Below are 12,089 nucleotides of genomic sequence, written 5' to 3' on the forward strand. Positions count from 1 at the left end.
TTAGAATATTGTTTGTCCTAGATGTACACAATCTGGTTCATTTGTACATTATATATGTCTATTCAAGTACAGATCCTCTTCCCATGTAAAATGTTACAGAGGGTTCCACACACCTCCCTTGCTATATGGTCGGTCTTTTTGAGATATGTATAAAATATGTGTTTGTATACATATAGTAACACTAATCTTAATTTATCCATTCCCCCCACCTTTCCTTTTAGATGAGCATAGTTTGTTTTCTAAGTCTGTGAGTTTCTTTCTCTGTGGAAATATGTTCATTTGTGTCAGTTATTAGATAACGCCTATAAGTGATATCATAGAATATAGGTCTTTTGCTTTCCGACTTACCTCATGTTTCGTGATTATTTCCAGACTCATTTGTGGTGCCTCAGAGAGCAATGCTTCATTGTCTTCCATGGCTAATATTCCATTGTGTACATGGACCACTTCTTTATCCATTCACCTGTTGTTGGACATTTTGATTGCTTCACTGTCTTGGCTATTGTGAATAAGGCTGCACTGCAGCTTTTGCGGCCTGTGTCTTCTCGATTCTTCTCAGGTGAGACGTCCAATGACGCGCCTGCTGGATTGAATGGTGCCTCCATTTTTACTTTTAAAAACAGCTCCTTTCTTTTCTCATTATTGGCTGTTACCCCTTTACGTCTCACCAGCAGGTAGAGGGTACACAGTTCTCTGAAACCCCTTCAGCCTTTATTGTTTGTAGACTTTTTGCTGATGGTCAGTCGACTGGTGTAAGTGGAAACTTTTTGTAGAGTAGATTGCATGCGTCTAACACTCCCTGAGGTTGAGCTTTTATCCATTTTCCTTTTTTTGAAAAAGGGTGTGAGTAAAACTTAACTCTTCATAATCTCTTCTTGAAACATTTGCCTGTTTTGAATTTTTTTGTCCATTCCCTACTTCAGCACCAATTTTTAGAGCAAGTGTCCTTTACAGCCCTGAGTCCTTGTGAATGTTAAGTGACCATTAGCTGTGAGTTTAAAGCTGCTCTTGCAGGAAACGGCCACAAGGTGGCAGCATTTCTCCTTTACCAAATTTGTTTACTAGGGAAACAGAGCCTTAATGGAAGTGGTGTTCTAGGTTGTATATTAGAATGGAATATGCCAGGAAAAAGCCCTTTAGTTTATGTCTCATTACTTCTTGTTCATATTTGTAATTTACTTTTTATTTTTTATCCCAGCAAATTTGATTACAATGGTTTGTTTGTTCTAGGTGTGCAAGATATGGTTCTTTCACACATATACGTGTATCTATTCTTCCTCGCATCCTTTTCCCATGTAGGTTATGGCACAATGTTGAGTAGTCCCTCTCCTGGTCTTCCGTACGTCTTTGGTGGTTATATATTTCACATGGTTTGTATATCTTTGTTAACCCCAATATGGTAATGTAACCAATCCTCATCCCTTTCTGTTTAGTGAACCATAAGTTTTTTTAATGAATCTGTGATTGCCTTTCTCTGTGGAAATATCTTCATTGGTATCAATTTTTAAGTAACTCCAAAAAGTGATATGATAGGATATGTGTCTTTTGCTTTCTCACTGACTACAGGTGGCGTGATTACGTCTAGACTCATCTATGGTGCTGCAAATGGCATTGTTTCATTTTTTTCACTAGCGAATATTCCATCTGTACATGGAGGAGTTCTTCTGTGTCCACCCATCTGTTGGTGGACTTTTTGGTTCCTTCCATATCTTGGCTATTGTAATACTGTGCCATGCAGATTTGCCTGCCTGTGTCTTTCCAATTCTCTCTTCTTAGATTATAGGTCGAGGAGTGGGCCTGCTGGATCATATGGTAGCTTAATGTTGACCTTTTTAATGCACCTCCATTCTGTTCTATTTCGTGGCCCTTTCCAAGTTACGTCCCCCTTGAAGTTGAGGGTATGCATTTCTCTACAACACCTTCAGCATTTATTGTTGGTAGTTTTCTTGCTGATGGTTATTCTGACAAGTGTGTTCTGATACCTCTTTGTGGTTGAATTCGCACGTGCCTCATAATCCATTGAAATTGAGCTTGAAGGCAAGTCCTTTTTATTTTTCAAGCTGTGATTACCCCTTAGTTCTTCAAAGTGTTCTCTTAAAGTATGTGTCACATTTTGAAATGTTTTGGCCATGACCTCCCTCAAGACATTTTGAGGGCAGGTTTCATTTACAGTCCTGCATTACTTCTTCCTATGAAATGACCATTAGCACAGGCTTTAAAGCTGCTTTTGCAGGTAACTGCCAGAGGGTGGCAGCCTTTCTATGTTCCCCACCCTTGTAACTAGGGGAAAGCCCTTGCGGCCTGTGGTGTTTCTCGGTTATAAATTAGACTGGAGTGTGCCTGGACAAACCCACACAAGCTGATGTCTCTTTACATTTGTTGGATTTTTAAATTTAATTTTTATTTTTTATTGGAGTAATTTTCCACTGTGTACGTGGACCACTTCGACTTTGTGCATTCCTCGGTTGATGGACATTTTCATTGCTTCCAATTGTTGGCTATGGTAAATAATGTTGGAGTGCATGATTGCCAGCCTGTGACTTTTTGATTCTCATTTTCTCAGGTGATAGGCCCAGCAGTGGGTGTGATTCATTGACTGGTAGCACCGTGTTTCCCTTTTCCAAGCACCTACTTTGTGTTTTCATTAGTGGCTCTTACCACGTCCCCCTTAGAATCGAGGGTACGCATTTCTCCACAATCGCTTCAGCATTTATTGTTTGCAGCATTTATGCTAATGGCCCTTCTGGCTGCTGTGAGCTGATAGGTTTTTGTAATTTGGGTTTGCATGTGTCTGAAAAATCATAAAACTCATCATTTTTCTCCGCCGTTTTCTTTTCTGTTCAAAAAAGGAAACAATTGGGAATACAATATAACTCTTGAAATTGTCTTCTTGGAAGGTTGCCCTCTGTTTAATTTTTTGGTCAATTTTCCACCCCAGAATTTTTTTAGAGAGCAGGTGTCATTTCCCGAACTGCAAGTTTGGTGAATATTTAGTGACCTTTAGCAATGGGTTTAAAGGTGATGTTGTGGGAGGTGGCCTGAAGCAGGCAGCATTTCTCCATTCCCAAATCTGGGTACTAGGGCAGCAGAGCCTTTCTGGAAGTCGTGTTCCTAGGTTGTAAATTACATTGGAATATGCATGGAGAAACCCCCATTAGTTTATGTCTCATTATTTCTTCTTGGTTTTAAAATTTTTTTTTAATTGGGGTAAAGCTTAGAATATTGTTTGTCCTAGATGTACACAATCTGGTTCATTTGTACATTATATATGTCTATTCAAGTACAGATCCTCTTCCCATGTAAAATGTTACAGAGGGTTCCACACACCTCCCTTGCTATATGGTCGGTCTTTTTGAGATATGTATAAAATATGTGTTTGTATACATATAGTAACACTAATCTTAATTTATCCATTCCCCCCACCTTTCCTTTTAGATGAGCATAGTTTGTTTTCTAAGTCTGTGAGTGTCTTTCTCTGTGGAAATATGTTCATTTGTGTCAGTTATTAGATAACGCCTATAAGTGATATCATAGAATATAGGTCTTTTGCTTTCCGACTTACCTCATGTTTCGTGATTATTTCCAGACTCATTTGTGGTGCCTCAGAGTGCAATGCTTCATTGTCTTCCATGGCTAATATTCCATTGTGTACATGGACCACTTCTTCTTTATCCATTCACCTGTTGTTGGACATTTTGATTGCTTCACTGTCTTGGCTATTGTGAATAAGGCTGCACTGCAGCTTTTGCAGCCTGTGTCTTCTCGATTCTTGTCTTCTCAGGTGAGACGTCCAATGGTGCGCCGGCTGGATTGAATGGTACCTCCATTTTTACTTTTAAACACAGCTCCTTTCTGTTCTAATTATTGGCTGTTACCCCTTTATGTCTCACCAGCAGGTAGAGGGTACACAGTTCTGTAAAACCCCTTCAGCATTTATTGTTTGTAGACTTTTTGCTGATGGTCAGTCGACTGGTGTAAGTTGAAACTTTTTGTAGATTAGATTGCATGGGTCTAACACTCCCTGAGTTTGAGCTTTTATCCATTTTCCTTTTTTTTTTAAAAGAGCGTGAGTAAAACTTACCTCTTCATACTATCTTCTTTAAAATTTTGCCTCTTTTGAATTTTTTTTATCCATTCCCTACCTCAGCACAATTTTGAGGGCAGGTGTCCTTTATAGCCCTGAGTCCTTGTGAATGGTAAGTGACCATTAGCTGTTGGTTAAAAGCTGCTCTTGCGGGAATCGGCCACAAGGTGGCAGCATTTCTCCTTTACCAAATCTGGTTACTAGGGCAACAGAGCCTTACTGGAAGTGGTGTTCTTGGTTGTAAATCAGAATGGAATGTGCCAGGAAAAAGACCCTGAAGTTTATGTCTCATTACTTCTTGTTCATTATTTTAATTTTTAGTATATTGTTTTTCCTTGGTGTAGACATTCTGTTTCAATTGTACATTACATATATTTCTTCATGTACAGATCACCTACTCATGTAAATTATTTAGAGTGTTCCATAGACCTCCATTTCTATATGGTCGGTCTTTTTGATATTTGTATTTAACATGTATTTCTATATGTATGCTCACTGTTATATTAAACATAAGCATAGTTGTTTGTCTTCTAACTCTGTGAGTGTCTTTCTCTGTGGAAATAAATATATTCATTTTTGTCAGTTGTTAGATAATACCTATAAGTAATATCATAGTATATTTTTCTTTTGCTTTCCGAATTACCTCATATTCTGTGATTATATCTAGGCTCATCTACGGTGCTGCAAAGAGCAGTGTTTCATTGTTTCCCATGGCAAATATTCCATTGTGTACCCCGACCACTTCTTCTTTGTCTATTCATGTTGATGGGCATTTTAGTTGCTTCCTTGTCTTGCCTATTGTGTATACCGCTGCAGTGCAGCTTTTGCAGCCTGTGTCTTCTCGATTCTGCTCTTCTCTGGTGATAGGCCCAGCTCTGGTCCTGCTGGATCAAATGGTGGCTCAATTTTTACTTTTAAACGCAGCTCCTTTCTCTTCTCATTATTGGCTCTTACCACTTTACATCTCACCAGCCGCTACAGGGCACAGAATTGGCTAAAACCCCTTCAGCATTTATTGTTCGTAGACGTTTTACTAATGGTTATTTGACTGGTGCGAGTTGAAACTTTTTGTAGATTAAATTTGCATTAGTCTAATAATTCTTTATGTTTAGTTTATATCCATTTTCCTTTTTAAGAAAAAGTGAGTAAAACTTACCCCTTAAAAATAAGTGAGTAAAACTTACCAATGATCTTCTTGAAAAATTTCCTGTGTGTTGAGTTTTTTGCCCATTCCCTGCCTCAGGACATTTTTTGAGGGCAGGTGTCCTTTACAGCCCTGAGCCCTTCTGAATATTAACTGACCATTAGTTGTGGGGTTAAAGCTGGTCTTGCGTTAAATGGCCACAAGGAGGCAGCATTTCTACATTTCCAACTCTCGGCACTTGGGCAACAGAGCCTGCCTGGAAATCGTGTTAGTAGGCTGAAAATTAGAGTGGAATGTGCCAAGACAACACCTAACAGCTTATATCTCCTTACTTTCTGTTTGATTTTAAAATTTATTTTTTATTAGAGCAAATTTGATAAAAATGTTGTGTTTCTTCTAGGTGTACAGAATCTGGTTCATTATATATATGTATCTATAGATCTTTGGATCCTATCCCACGTAGGTTATTACAGAGTGTTGAGTAGACCTCTGTAGGTATAGCCTAGGTTTTGGTGATTTATATTTTTCATATGTATTAGTATAGGTCTGTCATCCATCATATCCTAATTTATACATGCCTCACACCTTTCCATTTGGTTAAATATAATTTTGTTTTCTTCATCCATTAGTGCCCTTGTCTTGGAAATAAGTTCATGTGTATCAATTTTTAGGTAAAACCTAAAAGTGATATCATAGGATATCTGTCTTTCAGTTTCTTCGTTACTTCAAGTTGTGTGATTATCTCTAGGTCTTTCTATGGTGTTGCAAACGTCACTGTTTCATTTTTTTCCATGGCTAATATTCGACTGTGTACAATGAAAACTTCTTCTTTGTGCATTCATCTGTTGAAGGACATTTTGGTTGTTTCCAACTTTTGGCTATGGTAAATATTGCTGCAGTGCAGGATTGCCAGCCTGTGTCTTTTTGATTCTGGTCTTCTAAGGTGATAGTCCCAGCAGTGGGCTTTCCAGTTCATATAGTAGCTCAATGTTTAACTTTAAACTCACCTCCATTATGTTCTCACTACTGACTGTTACCAGTTTACATCCAATCAGCTGCTAGAGGGTACACAGTTCTCTAATACCCGTTCAGCATTTATTGTTTGTAGATTTTTTGGTGATGATCATTCTGACTGTTGTGAGGTAAATGTTTTTGTAGATTGCATTAGCATGTCTTTATTAATTCAAGATGTTGAGCATTTTTCCATGCCCACTGCTGGGGCTATCACCTGAGAAGATGAGGATCAAAAAGACAGGAGTTGGCAATCCTGCATTCCAGCAAAATTTACCATAGCCAATATTTGGAAACAATGAATATGTGCATCACCAGAGGAATGCACAAAGAAGATGTGCTCCATGTACACAATGGAATATTACTAAAATAAAAATAAAAATTAAATTAAAAAAACAAAAGTAAGGAGACATCAGCTTTTGTGGGTTTATTGGGGCACATTCCATGCTAATTTATACCACAGGACCACCACTGGCCAGAAGCACTGTTTCCCTAGTTACCAGAGTGGGGAACATAGAAAGGCTGCCACCCTCTGGCAGTTACCTGCAAAAGCAAGTTTAAAGCCTGAGCTAATGGTCACTTCATATGAACAAGTACTGCAGGGCTGTAAATGAAACCTGCCCTCAAAATGTCTTGAGGGAGATAATGGCCAAAATATTTCAAATGGTGACACATACTTTAAGAAAACCCTTTGAAGAAATAAGCTCTAATCACAGCTGGAAAAATAAAAAGGACATGTCTTAAAAATCAATTTCAATGCATTATGAGACACATGCAAATCAACCACAAAGAGGTATCAGCTCACACCACTCAAAATAACCATCAGCAAAAACTACAAAGAATAAATCCTGAAGGTGCTGGGAAGAAATACATACCCTCCACTTTAAGTGGGACGTAACCTGGAAAGAGCCACTAAGGAGAACAGAATAGAGGTGCCTTTAAAAGGTAAACATTGAGCTACTATATGATCCAGCAGACCTATTCATGGACCTATAAACTAAGAAGACAGAATTGGAAGGACACAGGCACGCAAATCTGCATTGCATAGTATTACAATAGCCAAGATATGGAAGTAACCAAAAAGTCCACCGACAGATGGGTGAACAAAGAAGAACTGCTACCTGTACAGATGGAATATGAGCTAGTGAAAAAAATGAAACGATGCCATTTCCAGCACCATAGATGAGTCTAGAAGTAATCACGCAACTTGGAGTAAGTGAGAAAGTGAAAAACACATATCCTATCATATCACATATAGGTGTTACCTAAAAAATGATACAAACAAAGATATTTCCACAGAGAAACAATTTCATAGATTCATTAAAAAACTTATGGTTCACCAAATGGACAGGTGTGAGGATTGGATACATTACCATACTGAGGTTAACAGAGAGATACAAACACATGTGAAATATAGAATCACCAAAGACCTACGCAATACCAAGAGAAGACTACTCAACATTGTGTCATAACCTACATGGGAAAAGGATCCGAAAAAGAATAGATATATGTATAAGTGTGAAAGAACCACATCTTGCACACCTAGAACAAACAAAACATTGTAATCAAGTTTGCTGTGAGAAAAAATAAAAATTAAGTTAAAAATACCAACAAGAAGTAAGGAGACATAAACTTAAAGGGCTTTTTCCTCGCACATTCCATTCTAATTTACAACCTAGAACACCACTTCCAGTAAGGTCTGTTGCCCTAGTAACCAGATTTGGTAAAGGAGAAATGCTGCCGCCTTGTGGCCGATTCCCGCAAGAGCAGCTTTTAACCCACAGCTAATGGTCACTTACCATTCACAAGGACTCAGGGCTGTAAAGGACACCTGCCCTCAAAATTGTGCTGAGGTAGGGAATGGATAAAAAAATTCAAAACAGGCAAAATGTTCACGAAGATAGTATGAAGAGGTAAGTTTTACTCACTCTCTTTTTAAAGAAAGGAAAAAGGATAAAAGCTCAGCCTCAGGAAGAATTAGACTCATGCAATCTAATCTACAAAAAGTTTTCAACTCACACCAGTCGACTGACCATTGGCAAAAAGTCTACAAACAATAAATGCTGAAGAGGTTTTAGAGAACTGTGTACCCTCTAGCTGCTGGTGAGATGTAAAAGGGTTAAACGCTAATAATGAGAACAGAAAGGAGCTGCGTTGAAAAGGAAAAATTGAGGTGCCATTCAATCCAGCAGGCGCACCAAAGGGCCTCTCACCTGAGAAGACCAGAATGAAGAAGACCCGGGCTGCAAAAGCTGCACTGCAGCCTTATTCACAATAGACAAGACAGTGAAGCAACCAAAATGTCCATCAACAGATGAAAGGATAAAGAAGAAGTGGTCCATGTACACAATGAATACTAGCCATGGAAAACAATGAAACACTGCTCTTTGAGGCACCATAGATGATCTTGGAGATAATCACAGAACATGAGGTAAGTCGGAAAGCAAAAGTCCTGTATCCTATGATATCACTTATAGGCGTTATCTAATAACTGACACAAATGAACATATTTCCACAGAGAAAGTCAATCACAGACTTATTAAAAAAAACTATGCTTATCAAAAAGGAAAGGTGGGGGAATGGATACATGAAGATTAGCGTTACCATATGTATACAAATACATATTATATACATATATCAAAAAGACCGACCATATAGCAAGGAAGGATTACGGAACACTCTGTAATAATTTACACGGGAAGAGGATCTCTACATAAATAGGTATATATGATATGTAGATGAACCAGAGTGTGTACACCTGGGACAAGCAACATTCTAACCATTACCCCAATTGAAAAAATTAAAACAACGAACTAGGAGTAATGAGACATAAACTTATGGGGGGTTTTCCTGGCACATTCCATCCAAATTGAAAACCTAGGCAGACAACTTCCAGAACGGCTCTGCTGCCCTAGTACCCAGATTTGGGAATCGAGAAATGCTGCATCCTTGTGGCCATTTCCCACAACAGCAGCTTTGAACCCACTGCAAAAGGTCACTAATTATTCACCAATTGCAGGTCTGTAAATGACACCGGCCCTCCAAAAAATACTGACGTCGAAAATCGAACAAAAAATTCTAGAGTGCAACCTTCCAAAAAGAAAATTTGAAGAGGTATATTATACTCACACTTTTTTTCTTTTTTCTTTTAACAGAAAAGAAAAAGGCGTGGAAAAATGATGAATTGTTGGAATTTTTACAGACATGTAAACCCAAATTACAAAAACCTATCAGCTCACACCAGTCAGAATGGCCATCAACAAAAATGCTGCAAACAAGAAATGCTGACGTGATTGTGGAGAAATGCGTACCCTCGATTCTAAGGGGGACGTGGTAAGAGCCACTAATGAAAGCACAATTGAGGTGCCTTGAAAAGGTAAACGTTGAGCTACCATACCACTCAATCAATCATACCCACTGCTGGGTCTATCCCCTGAGAAAAGGAAAATCAAAAATCACAGGCTGGCAATCCTGCACTCCAGCAATATTTACCATAGGCAACACTTGGAAGCAACAAAAATGTCCATCAACAGAGGAATGCACCAAGAAGAAGTGGTCCATGTACACAAAGGAATATTAGCCATGGAAAACATTGAAGCACTGCTCTTTGAGGCACCATAGATGAGCCTGGAGATAATCACAAAACATGAAGTAGGTCGGAAAGCAAAACACCTATATCCTATATTATCACTTATGGCATTATCTAATAACTAGCACAGAGGAACATATTTCCAAAGAGAAAGACACTCACAGGCTTAGAAAACAAACTATGCTCATCTGAAAGGAAAGGAGGGGGGAAATTGAGAAATGAAGATTAGTGTTACTATACATATACAAATACATATTATATACATGTATCAAAAAGACCGAACATATAGCAAGGGAGGTCGACGGAACACTGTAATATTTTACATAGGAAGAGGATCTGTACATTAATAGTAGACATACATAAAGTACAAATGAACCAGATTGAGTACACCTAGGACAAACAATATTCTAAACTTTACCCAGATTAAAAAACTTTTAAAAACCAAGAAGAAGTAATGAGACATAAACTTATGGGGATTACTCCTGGCAAATTCCATTCTAATTTACAACCTAGGAAAATGACTTCCAGAAAGGCTCTGCTGCCCTAGTACCCAGATTGGGGAATGGAGAAATGCTACCTCCTTGTGGCCGTTTCCCACAACAGCAGCTTTGAACCCACTGCAAAAGGTCACGAAATTTTCACCAACTTGCAGTTCTGTAAATGACACCTGCCCTCCAGAAAATTTCTGGGGTCAAAAATCGACCAGAAAATTCAAAAGAGGGCAATCTTCGAAGAAGACCATTTCAAGAGCTATATTGTACTCACGGTTTTTTCTTTTAAGAGGAAAGAAAAAGGAGTAGGAATATGATGAATTGTAAAAAAATTAATGACATGCATACCCATATTACAAAAACCTATCAGCTCACAGCAGTCAGAATGGCCATTAGGAAAAATGCTGCAAAAAATAAACGGTGAAGGGAGTGTGGAGAAATGCGTACCCTCGGTTGTAAGGGGGGGCATGTAAAGAGCCACTAATGAAAACACAGTGTAGGTGCTTTGAAAAGGGAAACATTGAGCTACCAGTCAATCAATCACAACCACTGCTTGGCCTATCACCTGAGAAAATGAGAATCAAAAAGTCACAGGCTGGCAAACCTGTACGCCAGCAAGATTTACCATAGCCAGCACTTGGAAGCAATTAAAATGTCCATCAACCGAGGAATGCACCAAGAGGAAGCGGTCCACGTACACAATGCAATATTACTCTAATAATAAATATAAATGAAATTTAAAAACAAACAAAAGCAAGGAGACATCAACATTTGTGGGTTTATCCGGGCACATTGCACTCTAATTTATATCCGAAGAACACCACTGGCCGGTAAGTCTGCTTCCCTAGTACCAGCAAGGGGAACGTAGAAAGGCTGCCGCTCTCTGGCCGTTACCTGCAAAAGCAGGTTTAAAGCCTGAGCTAATGGTCACTTCATATGAACAAGTACTGCAGGGCTGTAAATGAAAGCTGCCCTCAAAATGTCTTGAGGGAGATAATGGCCAAAATATTTCAAATGGTGACACATACTTTAAGAAATCACTTTGAAGAAATAAGCTCTAATCACAGCTGGAAAAATAAAAAGGACATGTCTTAAAGATCAATTTCAACGCATTATGAGACACATGCAAATTCAACCACAAAGAGGTATCAGCTCACACCACTCAGAATAACCATCAGCAAAAACTACAAAGAATAAATCCTGAAGGTGCTGGGAAGAAATACATACCCTCCACTTTAAGTGGGACGTAACCTGGAAAGAGCCACTAAGGAGAACAGAATAGAGGTGCCTTTAAAAGGTAAACATTGAGCTACCATATGATCCAGCAGACCTATTCCTGGACCTATAAACTAAGAAGACAGAATTGGAAGGACACAGGCACGCAAATCTGCATTGCATAGTATTACAGTAGCCAAGATATGGAAGTAACCAAAAAGTCCACCGACAGATGGGTAGACAAAGAAGAACTGCTACCTGTACAGATGGAATATGAGCTAGTGAAAAAAATGAAACAATGCCATATCCAGCACCATAGATGAGTCTAGAAGTAATCACGCAACTTGGAGTAAGTGAGAAAGCGAAAAACACATATCCTATCATATCACATATAGGTGTTACCTAAAAAATGATACAAAGATATTTCGACAGAGAAACACTTTCAAAGATTCATTAAAAAACTTATGGTTCACCAAATGGAAAGGTGTGAGGATTGGATTCATTACCATATTGAGGTTAACAGAGAGATACAAACACATGTGAAATATAGAATCA

The sequence above is a fragment of the Balaenoptera borealis genome (assembly GCF_965194805.1).
Source record: "Balaenoptera borealis genome assembly, chromosome: 10".
Taxonomy (NCBI): domain Eukaryota; kingdom Metazoa; phylum Chordata; class Mammalia; order Artiodactyla; family Balaenopteridae; genus Balaenoptera; species Balaenoptera borealis.